Here is an 18898-nt window from a genome sequence, read left to right on the forward strand (position 1 = left end):
GAAGCGCCGCCGCCGCCGCTGCGGGCGGGAGCGAGGGAGGAGGAGGCGGCCGCGGCGCGTTCCCGCCCGCGCGGCCCGGTGGCGCCCCTGGGCCCGCGCTCGTGCGGCCCGCAGCGGGACCGGCGCAAGCTGCGGGCCGGGCGGCGCGGGAGGCCCGGAACGCCCCGCACCCCCACCGGGAACTTCTCGCAGACTTTTGGGGCTCTCTGGACAGGCGGGCCAGGGCGGCCCCGAGCGGCGGCCTTGGCCCCGCGTGTTCTACCAGGAGCCCCGAGGGCCCCGGGGCAGCTCAGGTGAGTCCAGACTGGTGAGCTGAGGCCCTGGCGCCCTCCCGCCCGTCGGGCATCCTGGAGGCCTCGTTCACCAGGTCGAGTTTAATCTCCTTTAAGGGTGGCCTTGCTCATCTCCGTGTGAAAGGGAAAGAAGCCACAAGGAAAGGCAGAGTCATGGCCCGGTTCAGGAGGAGGCCTGATTGAAGAGGCACGTTACGTTACGTGGGGCAAAGACAGTCGGCAGATTAGCCGGGTTCAGTGAGTGCGCAGGAGAAACCCAGGGGTACAGCCCCGAGGCTACAGCCCACTTCGGGAGGCAGGTGGCACACGTGCATCCCCAAGCTGTCCACGTCGTATCTGCGTGATCTCGGGCACGTTGCTGTCCTTGTTGAGCGTGGGGCTCCACCTGTAAATGGGGATGACAATAGTATCTACCCCGTAGGGCTGTTTTGAGGATGACATGAGCTCTCGCGACGCAATAAGCTGCCCGTAGACGTTTGTGTTTATGAGCTCAGGGCCCGCCACACGGTAGGTGTTCACTTGCGTAGACTCTTAAAAGCTCCCACTGAGCTGGGACCAGTCAGTGGGAAAGTGAGTTGAATCATCCTTGCCCCTGCTGCCCAGAGCAGCCTAGAATGCACTAGCTAATTATTTGGTGCACCCCGGAGAATTACAGAAATGTTCACACTGTGAAGGAGCAAATGGTGAGAGGCGAGGACCCCTTCAGGATCTCTTCTCCCATTACTTTCAAGACCTATCGGTCCCAACTGGCCTCATGTGGAAAGCAAGCCTATACCTGATTAATACAGGAGAGGAAACAAAACATAGGCCCAGGAGGCCTTTGAGGTGGGAAGGCAAAACCACTGATCTGATGTTCAGTGCCTGGAAGAAATTCCTGTATAGAGCTCACTTGAGTCTGTGGCTTGGCACACAGAGGTTAGGCAATGAGGGGCAGGAGGGGTGGGGAGACAGCAGGATCCATGGAGGTGGCTTCCCCACGTCCCTTCCAGCCTCCCTCTCAGGAGCCCTTTGGTTTCGTAACTCACATGATTCATCCTTTCTGCAGGCGTGAGTCACCCTGAATAGAGGTGGGAGAGCGGGAGGTGTGGTGGGAGGCCCAACAGGGACAAGCCAAATCCTTATTCACAAGGGCTCCTACCAGGGGCCCCTCTTGGAACCCAGGGATTGATTTCCCACACGTTTTTCTCTTTTCTGCACTAGATGCAACTTCTCCCACCTTCCTTCCCCTGGCCAAGTGTGGTCAGCTCCCTGGGCAGACACTCGAGGCCTGCACCACACTGCAGAATGCAGGCCCTTTGCATCCCTAGACATGTGCCCACCCCTACCCACTTAAGAGACAGCAGGCCCTGGGGTAAGCGAGGCTGCCCTATCAGGCAGACACATAGCCAGAACCCTCAGCCTGTCTCTTCCTGAGGTCACCCTACCTGTCCCCCGAGAAGGGACGCTGGACTGAGCCAGGGGGTTGGATTAGAGGCCCCACTCTGTAACTTACCAGCAACACATCTGGGCGACACCTGTCACCTTTCTGGCCCCTGTCCCCTGGACTGTGTCTCGGCTCTGTCCCAGATCCTGTGTTGTACTTCTTCAGGTAGGTGGTCCTCTTCAAAATAATGCTACACTGCACATAATCTAAGTTATTATGAAGCAACTCGTCCCTCCCAAGAGGGTCCCCCCAAGACAGCAGTGATTTTGACAGGCAGAGATAAGGGTTTTTCCATAATAATTTGGTAGATTAAGGGATTCAGCCCACTGAACCGAGGAGCCAAAAATGCATTAGAATTTTTACTTGGTGGGATCTGAATTTATTTTATTAACAGATCTGGTCCTTTCGGGCTAAACTTTGCATTTATTGTAGAAGTGTCTGGACAACTGTCTTGGCTGGGCAATTGGACAATGTTAACATTGGACAATGTTAGAGGAAGACCAGCTTCCCAAAATGAACATCCTAAGTCAAATCACCTCTTGTGGGTTTCCTATTGATTTACTCGGTGACAGGATTAGCTCAATCACAGAAGTACCAGCCCTTGCACTGTGATAGGATCTGTAATAAAACTTGGCTGGTCTTCCTGCAGGGAGGGAGATTTACTCCTTCCTGAGGCTCCAGCTCTCCAGATGGCCTGTGAGGGTCCCACAGCTCGGGGCAGGGGCCAGGGTGGATGAGGGTGAGAGGGCTAGGGGGGAAAAGACATGGGCCAGAAAGGTGATTGGAGTCTGGTCGTATTTCAGAAGTTTTTTTTAAAGATTATTTTATTTATTTATTTGAGAGAGAGCGAGAGCATGAGCAGAGGAAGGAGGCAGAGGGAGGGGGGGAAGCAGACTCCCCGCTGAGCAGGGAGCCCGACGCGGGGCTCCATCCCAGGACCCTGAGATCATGACCTGAGCCGAAGGCAGATGCTTCACCGACTGAGCCACCCAGGTGCCCCCATATTTCAGAAGTTTTAGAAAATGCTAATACAGAGATGTGATATTTATACTAAAATCTTCCCAAATCAGACAAGAGGAGGGAGGGATCAGCACTGGGAAGATGTTATTGAATTCCGTGTTCTCGGGCCCACACTTGAGCCCTTCACAGCAAGTACAGCATGGCACAGCTGGGGCCAAGGAATGCCCAGCACTGCCAGGACCGCTGGGCAGCAGAAGGAATCACACAGCCTCCTCGGGTGTGTTGAAACAGAAATTCGATGCAGAAGTTGCATCCGTTTAAGCAACAAACACTTTACTGAGAAATTGCATTTTGGAGCTGTGCTCGGTCCAGGGGGCCAGGGGGGGCCTCCCTCAAAGAACGTCTGATGAGCACCACCTTCAGGATATTGGAGAAGAACATGCACTCAAAGCCCAGCTTCACCACGATTCATGTGCCACCTCTGGCACGTTGCTCCAGTATCTTCTGCTGGAAACGGCAGTCATGGTGCTGTCCCCGGGGCCGGGCCTGGGAGGCCAAGAGGAGCTCATGCATACAGACCCCTGGCCCAGCACCTGCTACTGCTGAGTAAGCACTCAACAGTGGTGACAACGGGAACCAGGCTGCTGCTGGGCACCAGGAGCCCTAGAGTGAGGAGGATGGGATGGGCAAGGCTGCACGCTCTGTCCCTCTGTGGGATTCACGGGCATGTGAACATTCAACCCTTCAGCCACGCCTAGTTGCACGTTTTCTCAAATTTTAACATCTCGGACAAGGGAGGTCCTAGGAAAGATAGGACCTCTCCCTACCTCCCACCCCTTCACCCCAGTCCCCGAGAAACTTTTCCCTGGTCCCAGGTTTTTACAAACCAGGGGTTCCCCAGCTTTCTTTCTCCCATTCACACTTCTCTTTTCTCTCCTTTTCATCCATCCCAAATCCCACCCGAAGCTGTTCCCTCTGAGTGGTGGGTCAGGGGTCTTCCCCTTCTCCGTCCTTCTCGGAGCTCTGCCTTCCACACTGTGTTAATGCCCATAGATCTTGATGTCTCCCCAGTGTGGGCTCTGTTTCATGTTGGACTCTACTCCTTTTGTCGGGGGCGGGGGGTGGGGGTTGTTTGACCATCTGAGCAGCACAAAGCCCACTCCACTCCTGCCCACTCTTTGCCTCTCTGGTTAGACTTTCCCTTTATATCTAGATACTCATTGTCTTAAGAAAGAGCCTTGTAAAAACTGCTTCTCCTGCAAAACAATTATCTCGCAATTATGTATCTTAGTGTTCCTTTCATAAACTCCCACATGGAAATTTAGTGTCAAACAAGGAATTTAAGAAGCAAAAAAGCAGAAACTCCCTGAGAAGCTCTTCCCCACTAACAATGAGAGCTTTGCAATTTATCTGGTTTCCCTTTTTGCCTTGGCTTCCAGGAGGCTCAGAGCCACATGTGATAGAAAATCACAATTGTTTATTTCCTCCTCCCCACAGCAGTTAGAATGCCTTTGAGTTTAAGTGCTAGAATACCCAACTAAAATGAACATGAACAGTAAAGATGGAATTTGGTGATAGGTAGAACCAGGGTTGCTAATTCAGCAGCTCAGTGATGTCAGGGCTCAAGATAGCTTTTCTGGGGATGCCTGGGTGCCTCAGTGGGAAAAAGGGTCTGCCTTCAGCTCAGGTCATGATCTGGGGTCCTGGGATCGAGCCCTGCATCCAGCCCCTCATCGGGCTCCCTACTCAGTGGGGAGCCTACTTCTCTCTCTCCCACTCCCCCTGCTTGTGTGAGCACACGCACATACACTCTCTCTGTCAAATAAATAAATAAAATCTGTAATTAAAAAAAAAAAGATAGCTTTTCTGTACTTTGCCTGGCTTTCTCCTCTTGCGCCTAAATCACTCCCTCAGACTGGAGCACTTTGTTCTCTCAAGATAGCATCCAAGGAAAGAAGGCAGGACACCCAGCTTATTTCCCCTCAGGCCCTACTGATCAGAACTGGGTCACAAGCCCACCCCATCTGCCAAGTCGTCATTGACCACATGAATGGGTTACCCAGGTTGGTTTGTAGCGGTGTTGGTTTTTCTCCTGGGGCAACATTACTGCCCCGGAGTGAGCAAAACCAGAGATCTGTTTGCGAGGGGCTGCTCTAGGAAGGCTGTTGGGTGGGCACCCAGCAGGTTCTACCATCTTTTCTCTGTTTCTATTATATCGCCTTTCTATAGATCTTGCTGGCACAGGGCGGACTACAAATGAATATTTATTGAAAGGAGGGAGAGAAGGAAGGAAGGGAAGGGAGGCTGCCCCGAAGCCAGCCCCCCACCCTCATGCCAAGCAGAGCCTCAGGATCACATTGCACTTTACCCAAGTTTGGCATACCAGCAGCAGGATATACATCTTATTCCTGTGTGAAGACATCACTCCGACTCCAGGCTGAGTTTCGGGTTCATTGCCTAAGTACTCTTCCCGAGTGAGAATAAATTAGAAGTTGGCTCCCTTCATAGTCACGGCAAATGGGGCGAGGCAGAAGATGAGGTGGGAGTCAGGGGTTTGCAGTCACAGGCCAGGGAGAAGAAGAGCTAGACACGAGTCCTTTCTCAACAAGAATCGTTTTGGGAACCAAGGTTTATAAATAGATAGTGGGGAGAGTGCATGCCAGTAGACATAAATGAAGTAGCCTGGCTGCAGAGGGTGGCAGAATTGGCTGTTTGGATTCCTTCTGGAAAGTTCCCCTTCCTGGAAAATAGATCCCACCCTCCAGCTTCTCTCTTCCTCCAAGGACACAAAGGCCAGAAGGCACAAACACAGTTACTTTTCTGCCCTCCTGCCCCTGGGGAAGGGGGTCTCCCTGCCCCTCTCCAAAGCCATGCCTCCCTTAATTGCCTGGTCCTCATGGCATCCCTCCCTCTGTGGGATCTTGCTCTGCTGGTTGCCCACACTCCTGACCCGTTCATCTTTTCCTCTCCCCAGATCGTTCCCTCAGCAGCATATTTACCGGAGCTCCTCACCCTACACAGGCACCATCACCCCCTTGGCCCTTCATACCATCTCTCTTGCCCTCCTCCTTCCTTCACAGGCAAGGTCCTGGAAAAAGTCACTTCGGTCTTCACCTGAGTGTCACCCTGGACCCAGCTCCCTCCTGACTCAGCAGCTGCATGCGCAGTGGCAATCAACCAACCAACCACAGCTGGAGAAGAAAGAAGACCACCCTGGGTCTCCCTGAGTGTTCCTCATCACACAACTCCGCAGTCATGTTGAAAACCCAAACCCACTGTTCTCAATGGCTGTTTCTACCTTCTTTCTGCAACTCCCACCCGCTCCCCCCCCCCCCTTGCTTGCTTCCTTCTTAACTCTTTCCGAGGAGAGACCTCCCCGCCCCACACCTGCCCTGCGGCTCTGCCTCGCCCCCCACCCCACCCCTGCCCTTGCTGTAGGTGGGCACACCCTGCTCCCTTCGAGCATCTCTACTCCAGTTTCCCCTGACCCCACCCCATCTCAAGAGGGTGTCCCTGCGCCAACTGCTGAATTATCTCTGTGCACTTCTCTTGGCTGAGTTTCTCCTGCAGAATTATCTCTGGTTCATGACAAACATGCTATTATTCCATCCATCTTTAAAAAATTTTTAAAAATTAAAAAACCTTGGGAAAAAATGGAAGCTACCCTTCAATTTCCTTTCTTCCCTTCATAGCAAAACAACATGCTCAAAAGAGTTGCCTTCACCCACTGTCTCAGCTTCTCTAACTCCCTGTCTTAAACTCACTTCAATCAGGCCACACCCCCATGTGCTGTCACGGTCACCAGCACCCCCTGAGCTGCTAAATCCAGTGGTCCATTCTGAGGCCTCGTCCTAGAAGCCACACCAGCAGCGTTTGGCAGGTGGAGCCCCTCTTGTCCCTCAAGCATTACTCCTGCGACCCCCAGGACACCCTTCCCCATCTGCCTGCTTCTCTTCCCAGCTCAGTGGCTGCCCCTCCCAGGCCCCACTGACGTTTCCTTCTTAGCCTCCAGTGCCCAAGCCCCGGTTCTTGGGCTTCTTCTCTCTCCTCGACCCTCACTCCCCTGGTGATGTTAACCATTCCCATAACTGCGGGGACCTGTTACATGCTGACAGTTCCCATTGTGTGTCGCTAGGTTGGACGTCACTCCTGAGCTCCAGGCAGCCGACGACTTTTCCACTGAGGTATCTAAGACGCATCACAAACACCGAGCTCCTGATCTTCCCCCCTCCTCCCCACCCCTACTTTGCCCCATCACAGTAAAGGGCATCTGGATGTTTCGATGTTGGAAATCCGAGGTGAGTCTGACCACTTCCCACCACTCACTGCTACCATTCTTGTCCCTCGCCTGGCAGAACTCAGTGGCCTCCTAAAATGCCCCCCTATTCTGCCCTTGCCCCCTTGAAACAAGCTTCAACACAGAGGATCACGTGAAAACCAAGGTCAGATAGGCTGTTCCTTGGCTCAGAGTTCTCCCAAGGCCTCTAGTCTCATGTATAGCAAAAATCAAAGTCCTTCTGGAGCCCCCGAGGTCTCCTATGATCTCCCCCCACCACACCCCGTGGGGTCTGTCAGATCCTAGAAGAGCATTGACCTAGGAGGTTCAGGCTTCCTGACGGAAGTGACTTTTAAGCTGAGCTCAAAGAAATAAACAGTAAGGACCCAAAGGAGGGGACCATCAGTCAGGTCTAAGTGGGAAACTAGAAACCACACCAATTATTCACAGTAAGGGAATTGGGGACACCGGCAAGAGAGAGAAGCTGAGATTAGCACGTTTCCCCCATCCCTAGCTGGGTTACCCAGGTGTCACCCACCTCCCTGCAGGGCACCCGACAGTGGAACCAGTGTGTGCAAAGGCCCTGAGGCTGGAGGAAGGTGGTGTGGTAGAAAAGCTAGCGAGGCAGAGAGGAGGAAATAAAAGGGGACAGGAAGGACAGCCAGAGGCTAGGCTGTTACAGTTCATCAACCCCGGCAAGAATTTGGACTTGATCCCAAGGGGAGTGAAGGCGGCGGAGGAATGCTCCCACCGCTCCAATCAGCCTCTCCTCAGTGGTTCTCAAACCTGTATCTGTCTGCAGCCTTACTCTGTCTTCAGAGGGCCACACCCTGGTTCCCACAACTTTCTCTCCGTACCCAACACCTTCACTGTCTCAGGCCTCTTAAACCCAGAGCGACCTACATCAGCCTTCTCACCTCCAACCTGCCCAGACCCTGCCCTTGAAGGTCCCCTGTGGCATTCACAGATATGCCAATCCCTCAGTGACACCGAGTAGTTTCTGCCTGATTCTGGCCTCTCGTCCCGTCTTTCTTCCCCTTCCCCATGGCCCCTATCCCTGCCGAGGTCCTCGTCGTGCACATGCGGGGTGTCGTGATCACTTCCCACGTGGTAAATCTGGCTCCAGCCTACCGTCCCCCCAGCCCACTGACCCGAGGCTTAGTTCCCTTAGACCATTTCTTTTTTTTTTTTTTTTAAGATTTTATTTATTTATTTGAGACAGAGAGAATGAGAGAGAGAGAGCACATGAGAGGGGGGAGGGTCAGAGGCAGAAGCAGGCTCCCTGCCGAGCAGGGAGCCCGATGCGGGACTCGATCCCGGGACTCCAGGATCATGACCTGAGCCGAAGGCAGTCGCTCAACCAACTGAGCCACCCAGGCACCCTCCCTTAGACCAGTTCAAGTCTTTGCAGCCATCAGGGTGGAACCCAAGCTCAGGGACCCAGCCCTCACAGCCTTCACCAGCCGGTGCTATCTTTCTTGCTCGTCCTGCCCTGCCATGGGGCCAAATGCTGTTCCCAGCTAACTAGCCATTCAGGCCCGGGCGGCTTGGCTTTCACCACTTCCTCCCTGGGCATGCCTTTCTCAGCTCTCCGCATGCTCAGATTCCTGCTCACAGGCCTACACCACAGGTCCCCTCCTCTGTGAAGCCTTCCTTAACCGAAAGTACCCCTCCTACGTGCCAGCCCTCCCCGTCTTTGTCCCCAGGCAGAATTGCTCACCCTGGCTAAATTGCCTTATGCTTTGTGGCCCAACCATGATGACTGGTCACGGGATCTCTCACGCCCGGCTCAGTGCTCAGCTGGGTGTTTGGTCTCAGTAGCTGCTTCTCATCTCTCGGGGCTCCCTGGGCCACCCTTTCCTCACTGCTAAGATGAATCTTTAGCCCTGGTGGTCTTGCTCTATGCCTGTTTAAATAAGATAGGACCTCGGATCTAGTATTTTCCTCTTCCAGAACCTTGGGGAGGGGATTGGCTGGTCTGATGTGGGTAGGCACTGCAGTGAAGGGAATCCAATAGGTTTAAAAAAAAAAAAAATCAATTAGAGTCCTGGATTTTTTTCCTACAAATGTGATAGCCAGCTATAATCCTAAATGTCACCCTTTCCAGGTTATCTTTCCCTCAATATTACGTGACAGCGATTTTCCTGAAAGAGTCAAGAACGGAAGACCGATTGTAGATATCCAGGAGCCCACAGAAGACACAGGGCCAGGGGCGCTAGAGCTGGGTCCCAGTTTCTGCTGGACGGGCCTGTGACCAGGGCAGACTTTCGGCTGGCTGAACTGGGACCACAGGAGTGCAAAGGGGCAATGCGGAAGCGAAATAGGGTCCGTGTGGACGAGAGAAGGCTGGTGACCACAAGGCTCCAAGAAGCAAGACTCACAAAGGCATTCACGTTCCTTTCCACATGCCGCTTTGATTTTCTGCTGATTTTAGTGTAACTTCCTATGAGACTGCCTGAGGGTGGGCCTCTGCGGCCCAGTTGGGCAGTGATGAGGGGTGTGGGCTCTGGGCTGAGCATGGAAACCAGCCTGGCCCTCGCTGGCTGTGTCACTTCCGACAGTTCGCTTTTGATCCCAGGCCTCAGTTTCTTCCGCCGTTCGCGATACTCTAAGTGGTATGTATGTCCTTTGGAGAGCAAGTGAGGTGATCCGTGCAAGATTAGGACAGACCTTGCAGCCCGCAAGCTGGCAACGAACCTCCCCGGGATGTGTGTCCTCGGTCTGGCAGACACTGGCAAGGGGTTGTGGCGACAGCAGAAGCGTGGGGTTGGTGGGCACCATGCCGAGTTACATTTAGATGTTACTAAAACCTAAATGGTCCCTGGTATCCTGCTTGGATCTACGTGGTAGATTTAGGGCTTCCAAAATCCACTCGAGGCTTTTTACATCCTCCTCACTATTTATAGTCTAAGTTCTCCCAAATCACCAACCCAGCCAAAATCCTTCCCGCTGTGTTTTCTCTCCACCCAAGCTCACTGGCAGCCATGTGATCCGTGGCCCCAACAAGCCCCTTACTCTGTTTCCTCGAGGAGAGAGTTGTGGGATTCCTCTGCCCTTCGCAGCCTCGGCCACACTGACAGCTCGGGGGAGCCTGCCATTCCTCCAGTTCCCCCCACGGAGGTGAACTCCAGCAGCCATACCAGTTTCTGCCATCTGATACTGTCATTTTTAAAGGTGGGAAATTTGGTAAGCAAACAACATTCTGTGGCTCGGATGATTTTGTGTCCGGCTCTTCTTCTTCTGGATTGGAGCCAAGTCCCTTATTCTTATTTTTTCTCTGCCTCCTTATAAGCCCTTTCTCCCTCCATCCTGTAAACTTGATCTTGCATTAGAAACCAAATGAAGCAGCGTGATTCCTCCTGAGCACGTAGCCAACGCGGGTCACAGGGGGTCACCGTCGTGAAGAGGGAAATCTAATTCATTCCTCACCCTTGGGAACCTTCTCACTCATGGCCAAACTGTGCCTCTCGAAGTTCATGGAGGACTCGCGGCACACAGCAGGACACGTGACAGGAGGTCATGGTGTCAGGTTCTGTCCCACAGACTAGGTAAGGAAGGGTCCGAATAGAATAGGAGAGCCCAGGCAGGTATATGAGAGGCAGCATTCACTACGGTTAGAGCAGAGGTTCTTGAACTGACCATCTCAGTTTTCATTCCAGCTCTGCCACTTCCTAGCTGTGTGACCTTGGGCCAATCGGTTAACCTCTCTGGGCCTCAGTTTTTCCAACCGAGCATAAAATGGGCATAACATTCGTGTTCGCCTAGAATGAGTCAGCGTAGATCAAGTTCTCTGACTTGGGCCTGGCACTTCGACAGCATCATGTAAGAGCTATGATTCTAAGACCAGAGGTTTGGTGATAACTGATTGCTCCTTGCAAATGTAGATGGTGCGAAAAGTGTGTGCGTGTGCAGCTGTGGTTAGTACAGATGTGTTCTGGGCTGGCCAGCCCCACGGGGCTAGCCTCGAATCTCCACCAGAACAGATGCACAACCCCGGCAGTATCAGCTCCCTGCCGATGTGTGCCTGATAAGAAGGAAGGGACCAGGCGAGGAAAGGGAGGAGTAGGGAGGGGTCGAGGAAGAGAAAAACACTCACATTTATTTACTGAGGCCTCTGTAAGGCTTGCGTGTACATCTGCATCTCATTTGTTTTTAAAACCACCCCGTGCAGTGGTGATCCTTCTTCTCTTTCTACAGATAAAAAAGTGAGGACTCAGAAGGAAGACGGGCCTTGCCTAAGGCCTCCCACCCCCTGAGTTTAAGTGAGCTAGCAAATGTTCTCATCGGGGCGGAGGGGGTGGCTGTGAAGGCAGGACACAAAAGACAGAGGGAGGAAGCTGCGTTGTAGCCTAGAGGTCCCTGTCTCTTCCTGCCAAACAGCAAGGGAAATCCTTGGATGCTGATCAAGGCACGAGAAGCCCTGAGGAAAAGGGAAGCTGGCCTACCCATGGGTCAGTTGAAACAGAGGGCAGACGTGGGGGAGTCACTGGTCATGTGTGTCATCCCCGCCCAGGGGCTGTGCTCCTGGGGCCTGGGGAGTCCCTCCAGGACTGCTCTCTGGGGATCAGGAGGCTGCACTGTTGCCCCCTAGAGGAGACAGAAGGAGGGAGAAGCCGTGCCTGAACTCCCCAGCCCACTGAAGCCCCTGAGGGAGGCCAGAGTATCTGAGGTGGGAACAATTTGGGTGGCTGCCAACCCAGGAGCAGCCTTGATTATCTGTGTCACTCTTCAGACCCCCCTGTCAGGGAGAATTCAAAAAAGTGAGTCCCTTGGGTGGTGGCAAAACTGCCCCTTTGGACTAGAAAGACCAGGGACACACCAACACCCTCTTGCAGAAGCAAGGATGTGGCCACATTGGAGGGCATACATTGTCTGAGTCTGGGGTTAAATGTCTTCATAGAATAATTGAGGGATTAGCTGGTGAGGTTGATGGATAAATACTAGATGCCCAGTTAAATCTGACTTTCTGATAAACAACTTAAAAAAAATTTTTTTTATCCCAGTAGGATATACTTATACTAATGAAATGATTTGTTATTTATCTACAATTCAAACCTACCTGGCTGTCTTGTGCTTTTATTTGTTAGATAAACAAATCGAATGCTCAAGTTGGAACTGGGAGGGCAATCACTAATATTTTAAAAAGAAGTGCCAGACTGAAGTTTTGTTTTAAAAAATTCAGAATACCTTCTGATGGGGCCAGGAATCAAGGTAACTCGAACCATTAAAAGTGCCTCACTTTCATCCTTTTGATACCTCCCTGCTGAGGGATAAGTCATTCTTTCCATCCAGGGTCTAGAAATTTCTTCCTGTCCCCAATGTCTGTTTAGAAGTCAAGTCTACCCTTGCCAGTAGCATTTGGGTATTGAGTTATACCTTCTTTAAAAAAAAAGAAAAAGGAAAAGTCTTCTCTCCAGGCCGGCATTCAGATGCCCATGAGCTCGGCCATCAAATATGAATATTCTCTTAAAAATAAAAATTATGGTGCACTAAAAAAGGAGCATGTTATGTCAGCACTGGTGATGAGACAATTTATTACCGTCTACAAAAAGAAGGCTCAACCGATGTGGGGGAAGCTGGCTCAGCGAGCTGTAAATTATGAGCCATTCTCTTAGTGGCAGAAATAAAGCCTCTTGTCAGTCACTGCACTCTTCCCTTGACAGTCCAGCAGGCTGCTGGGAGCGGGCAGTCAGAATTATATGCCCATTACCTGCGAGAGCTGCCCCATTCTGCTTCTCCGGGCTCACCCCCCAATACTCCCGGGCGAGCCCTTGTGTGGTCTCTACTCACGTCTTTAGGACACATGTCCTTTTTGACATGAAAAAAATAACAAGTGCATATGGTCTTCTAGCAGGCAGAAAGAAAGCAAGAAAGCAAGACCTGAGTTCAGTGGAAAAGGAGCAGAATTCCAGACCAGAGGCCTCAGCAGAACTCCCCGCCTCGAGGGAGACTCCGTTGGCCTCTCTGAGCTGGGCCTTCCTTGGCTGGAAGATGGAGTGGGGCTGAAAGGGCAAGGCAAGAGGTAGCTCAGCTTCCGCACGTGGGGTGCTGGGGCGCTGCTTGTGAGGTAGTCTGCCTCTTGTGCTGGGAGGGGCTCACAAAGGGCCAGGGGGACCCTGTGGGAGACGTTGAGAGAGGCTTCCTTTACCTAAACTCCAAGGTGAACTCACAGGGACTTCCAGGGCCAGCTGCATAAATCCAGAATTCCGTGTAAGCAAATCCTGCTCCCACGGACCCCAACCCTGCCTCGATGAAGCTGGTGATTGCCCCACATCCTCCCCGCCCCACACAGCCGTGGACTCACCACCTTCCAAGAACAATCTGTACCATTAACCCCCTACTATGAGGGCAGAATTTTAAGTACCCCTCAGAAGAGTACTCGTGGGAGCTCACTGCCTGAGACATAACTGGACATGCACACCATGAATGAATAACATGGATAATTGCTAGGCCATAAATATGGTTACATGAGTCTATTGCATATGAGAATAGGGTTACATGTTTTCATAGAGTGGCCAGATAAATACTAGGTGCCCAGTTAAGTTTGAATTTCAGATAAACAATGAAAAAAAACTTTTTTTAAAAGATTTTATTGATTTATTTGAGACAGGGTGAGTGAGAGAGAGAGCATGAACGGGGTGGAGGGGCAGAGGAAGAGGGAGAAGCAAACTCCCCGCTGAGCAGGGAGCCAGACGTGGGGCTCAATCCCAGGACCCTGGGATCATGACCTGAGCTGAAGGCAGACGCTTAACCCACTGAGCCACCCAGGCACCCTGAAAAAAAATTTTCTTGAGTATATATCCCACACAATCTCGGGATATACTTATATTAATATAATGATTTGTTATTCAAACATTTTTAAACTTTAAAATTTAAACTTCAAACTTACCTGGCTATCCTGTACTTTTCTTTGCTAAATCCAGCAACCCTTGATGGGGGTCAAATACTCCAACTGGAATTGGGGAGGGCAGTGTATCGCTAACATTTTAAAAAGAAATGTCAAGCTAAGGTTTTGGTTTTAAAATTCAGAACACTTTCTGATGGGGCTAGGAAGCAAGGCAACCCAAACCCTGAAGGGTGGCTTGCTGAGCTCAGGTGTGGCCCATTAGGCATCTAGACAGATTAAAATAAAACAAAAATAAGTAAGAACAAAGAAAGAGACAGAGAGGAAGAGAGCTCACAACTAGGTGGGACATCTGAGACCATCCTAATAACCCCGGGGGCCTCAGGCAGCAGGATCCATGGGAGAAATGGTGGCTCAGAGCGTGCACACGTTAGGGAAGCTTTGTGAGCTAGTATATCTGGAAGGGTTTGGGTGACCTGGGGAAGAACCCCTTTGCCTTCGCATCCTGGCCTAAGTGGGCTCTGTGGTGGGGAACGGCAGAGTTGAGAAGGGCCCATTCTCCAGAGCCTGGAAGGGCCCAGGCCAGGAACACCAAAGCACCAGCACCATTTGCTATGCTCGTTCCTCAGCCTCCTCTCTGCGCCCCACTCTGCTCTCACCATCAACTCCCCCGCTACCTCGGCCAAATGGGCACTTGTCCAACTCACAAGCACCCATCCCAGACAGTTCTTATTTCTTCTAGTTTGTCATTTCCCTTAACGTCTTATCGGTCCTCCTTGATTTTTCAAAGATGTTTTTCCTTTCTTGCTTGCTGCTTATTTCCCTTTCCTCCCACCCCCAAATGGTTTTCTGATGGTCAGCGAGACCCTTGTCTCTCTGTATAACACAAGGTGGATTCCCAGTCCGTCGCCCTATCTGGCCTGTAAGGCAGAACCTTTCCGTGAACTTTATTCGGATGGAGCAGCTAAGAGCAGCATGGCCACTGGGGGCTCAGCAGCAGCTGTGTGCTACCATAGCATGAGATACTCTTTGCTTGTGAGAACCGATTTGTTAGGGCAGCTCAGACACCAGGCAGGAGGCCATGGGGACACACACTGCCCTCTGCAATGAGGAGTCCAGCACGGTGGAGAAAATGTCACCGACACTGTCTTCTAGCTTCAAATGTTAGGTTGTTGAGGTAAAGTGGGAAAGGGCAGGGTTATGGACAATTTTTCTTTTTCTTTTTAGGTTGCGAACTATTAACTGTAGTTCCGTATTAACCAGCCCATTTAAGGGTCTATAGAATAATGACAATGTTCAAGCCAACAATGTCAAGGTTGTAAGCACTCCCAGGGCTGTCTTGAGTCATGGGTTAAATAGAATCCATGACAGAGTATTTTACTGAACTGTTTTCTAATTACCTGAAAATTGGTCATTCGTGTCTGCCATACACAGTGATGTGCCAACCACACGGTCTGAATAATCTGTACTTTGTCAGGTTTACAGAAGGCTGGCTGTACCTGCCATCTCTGGGCCGAGAATTCTTTCTATTCTCGATTATTTTGTGCTTTTGCCCAGAGAAAAATGATGGATCAAGGCAGAGAAGCAGGTAACGGGCCATCCCCAAATAAGCACGTTCAAAGACAAAGAGTTATCGAAATGTCACAAACTTTTGCTACCAGCCCATCATTTGAATGCTTTTCCAGACAAGGGCATCTGCAGTGACATTCTCCCCTCTCTGAGCTCCATCAGGCAAAGGGAGACTCCCTGCTGACCATCACCGGGGACACGGACTAAATTCTGACAGGGTGGGTTATTCCTGAGCACCTGAGGAATAGTTAAGATGTGTCATGTCAGGGGGCGCCTGGGTGGCTCAGTCGTTAAGCATCTGCCTTCGGCTCAGGTCATGATTCCAGGGTCCTGGGATCGAACCCTGCATTGGGCTCCCTGCTCAGCGGGAAGCCTGCTTCTCCCTCTCCCACTCCCCCTGCTTGTGTTCCCTCTCTCACTGTGTCTCTCTCTGTCAAATAAATAAATAAAATCTTAAAAAAAAAAAAAAAAAAGATGTGTCATGTCAGTAGGTGTCTGGGCAATTTTTAGATCAAGCATTAATAGCCTACGATGGCCCCAATAATTTTCTCACATTGTTGTGATTCTGCTCTTACCTTCTTAGTATGCTTTGCATAAAGGCAGTGTGGCTTCTTAGTTTATGTGATGCAGCAATGCACACTGACCTCCATGCAAATACACTTCACCCGGGGCCTTTCCTATAGATGCCAGGCAAAATGTCCAGCCCCCAGTCCCAAAGGGAAGAATAACCAAGTGGTCATGAAAACCAAGAAAAATGCAATCACAGTACAGTTCTAAGTGTCAGTAGAGAAGACAATGACACTGAAAAGAACCTGAAGGAATTAGTAGTAAGATGGCCTGCAATTTTTGGCCAGGTGAGAATTTTTCCTAGTGTAATATATAAGTGATCTTCAGAATTCTGCCATCATCCTAAAACACCAGATTTGATTGAAATACCAGAGCATTCACTGATACTGAGAGTCAGGGGTCCCCCAGGTGACCCACACCATCCTTATGCAACTTGCCTATCAGGGTGGTAAGTGTGATCATGAGGAGTTAGATCACTCTGGGGGCTTTTGCCCATGTGCCTGAAGTTTCGGAGTCAATGGGACTCTGTGCCCAAGATCTGGGCTATTAGACATGGTCCATGGGAGGTTTTGCGTGGCATGTAAGAAGTCATACAAAATAGGAACTTCCTCCCACAACTAAAGGGGAGGGAGACCTGGGAGAATAGGAAGCCATTTGCATCTGCCAAGTGGAAGGTCAAACAGCCAACTCAACAGGGAGTCTCTCTGTTGGGACTCAGAGGTGGTTACATGGTTATGGAAACAGAAAACAAAAAGAGTCTCCAAGTCTCTTGAACTAAAGGGGGCTTTCTTACATGATTCTCTCATAAGACCAGCACACAAGAGACTCTCATTGTGACCAGAGGTCAATGCAGAAATTTGTCAGAATGGTGGGTCCTAGGTGGCAGTTGGCTGTATCATGATAAGTCATAATAATGGACTTTCACTTACACTGAGCCTTTTTTAGGTCTTCTGAACCACATTACATATTAAAAAACAACTTGGCAATTTTGATTGGTAACTTGGACACTTCACTTTTCATGTAATCCCCCTGCTGCGTGTGTGTGCACACACACACACCGCCATCAGAGCAATACCTCATGCCCACTGTAAGTTTATCCTTAATTTGGGGGTAAGAAATACTAATGAAGAAGAGACTGTCCCTTCTACCTACAGCAAGGCCACCATCCTGGAGACTGATGGCAAGTAGATGACAGATACCGAAGACACTCGTGTCCTAATGGTCTAAGAAATAGCGTTTCACTATCAACACATTTCAGAACATGGATGTATATTCATAATTCAACATTTATTTTATTCATTTAAAGCATTTTAAAATGTTTTATTGAATATGCACAGTAGAAGAGGATATTGGATTAAAAACAAAAAATCACCCTCTCCCAGCCCTTTTACCAAATATAGTCCACCATGAACCTGCATTTGGCTTTTCTGATGGTTAGCATCCTAATTCTAAATGGCATACTTATATCTCTATCTTGATATTCAACATAGCACTAGCTATGGACTCCTTGCTAGGAAACATGAGGCTTTAGTTGACTTACACTACATCCTCCCTAAATTTTAACAATTATTATTTTTAGTTTTTCTGTTGGTCACCTTTGTTTAAATCTCACACCTAAATCTCATTTCTTGTTCTATTATTTTCAGACAATATATTAATTTCTTTCACCAGTACCATGACAACTTTTACTTCACTAGAGTTGATCATTTTATGTACTATTTTATGAACATAATTAGCTTTTTCATGTTTTGTTCACAGGATGGTTCTAAAAACCTAAAAACAATAAAGACTGTTTTTGTTATTATGACTTTGTAAATGTTGTTTGTTCAAAGTCAATCAGTACAGTAGGATTTTATTTCCTTCTCTGTGGGTCCAGTGTCATTAACTATAAGTCCCACGAAGGGTCAGTTGTTAAACTCATGTCACATTTTTGTTTCCTTCATATTTAGACAAACATGAGTTTCTGACATAACTTTTTGGTTTTCTTGGGATTTTTATTTGCCTTTATTTTTGTTTGTTAAGAAAAGAAACGTGCCTTTACTAGATCTTCATGATTTACAAATCTCTTAATCATACTATTTCTTGAAGCCTTTTGCTGGACTATATCCTGCAGTAACAGAAAAAAAGCTGCTTTGGACACAAATTTTCTGAATACTTATAAATCTAAAACTCTATTTGCTTACATGCATAACAATTTTCTGGGTATTGAATACTGGGTTTTAAATTATATTGCCCAGAATTTTTTATTCTACTATCCAAAGTTCCTGAGGCCAGTATTATTTTTGCTCTTTTGAGGGTGACTTTTTCTTTTCTTCTGGAAGTTTTAGGAGTTTCTCTTTATGTTTCATGTTCTGAAATATCTTGAGTCTGAATCAAGGCATAATTCTTTTATTCTTCACCTACTTGGAACTTGGAGGGTCTTTTAGTCTGGAAATAACTATCTTTCTTCAGTTCAGGGAAACTTTCTTCTATGATGTCTTTATTCTTTTAATTTTAATAAAAGCTGTACATTTACATGATTAAAAAAATTAAATAGTTCCACAAGTTTAAGCTCAGTTTCCTTCCTACCCCCAGAAGCCACTACTTTCAACGCTTTTAGCTTTCTGGTATTTGCTTCCATATTTCTAAATAACGTACTTAAACTGCTGTTTATTGATTTGTTTGTTTTAAAAATATTTACTTCAGGCAATGGACAGTAAGGGTTTAGCTCTCTTCCTCCACTTCCATACCCTTAAGCATATTTTTTTTCCCTTCCTTTTCTTCTAAAAGAATGATGTCATAATTTTTGGACAAATTAATATTTAGAATTTATACTGTTATGGCTGTAACCCTATAGTACATTAAAATTTTCTTTCCCTTCTTATGCATTCTTTGTTTTTCATTGCAGTGTTTTTTAATTCACTTCATTTTTTAATGTACCTGTCACAAATCCATCCTCAAGCTCTTCAACGGAAGAGAAAATCTCC

At 49.2% G+C, this 18898-nt stretch overlaps 1 long non-coding RNA gene across 2 annotated transcripts; it reads left to right on the top strand.

Annotated features, from left to right (window-relative positions):
• Positions 1 to 28: 28 nt before the first annotated feature.
• LOC123860944 (uncharacterized) lies at positions 29 to 16166 on the top strand. Of its 2 annotated transcripts, XR_010404902.1 has the most exons (4): positions 29 to 293; positions 5757 to 6556; positions 6812 to 6974; positions 9060 to 16166. It is a non-coding gene; the product is annotated as an uncharacterized LOC123860944 (long non-coding RNA). The 2 variants fall into 2 exon arrangements; XR_008507961.2 differs by having other exon boundaries at positions 5757 to 6974.
• Positions 16167 to 18898: the final 2732 nt, after the last annotated feature.

Source organism: Mirounga angustirostris, unplaced genomic scaffold (assembly GCF_029215605.1).
Source record: "Mirounga angustirostris isolate CCGP_5_RB_7025 unplaced genomic scaffold, mMirAng1.0.hap1 SCAF_9, whole genome shotgun sequence".
NCBI classification, from domain to species: Eukaryota; Metazoa; Chordata; class Mammalia; order Carnivora; family Phocidae; genus Mirounga; species Mirounga angustirostris.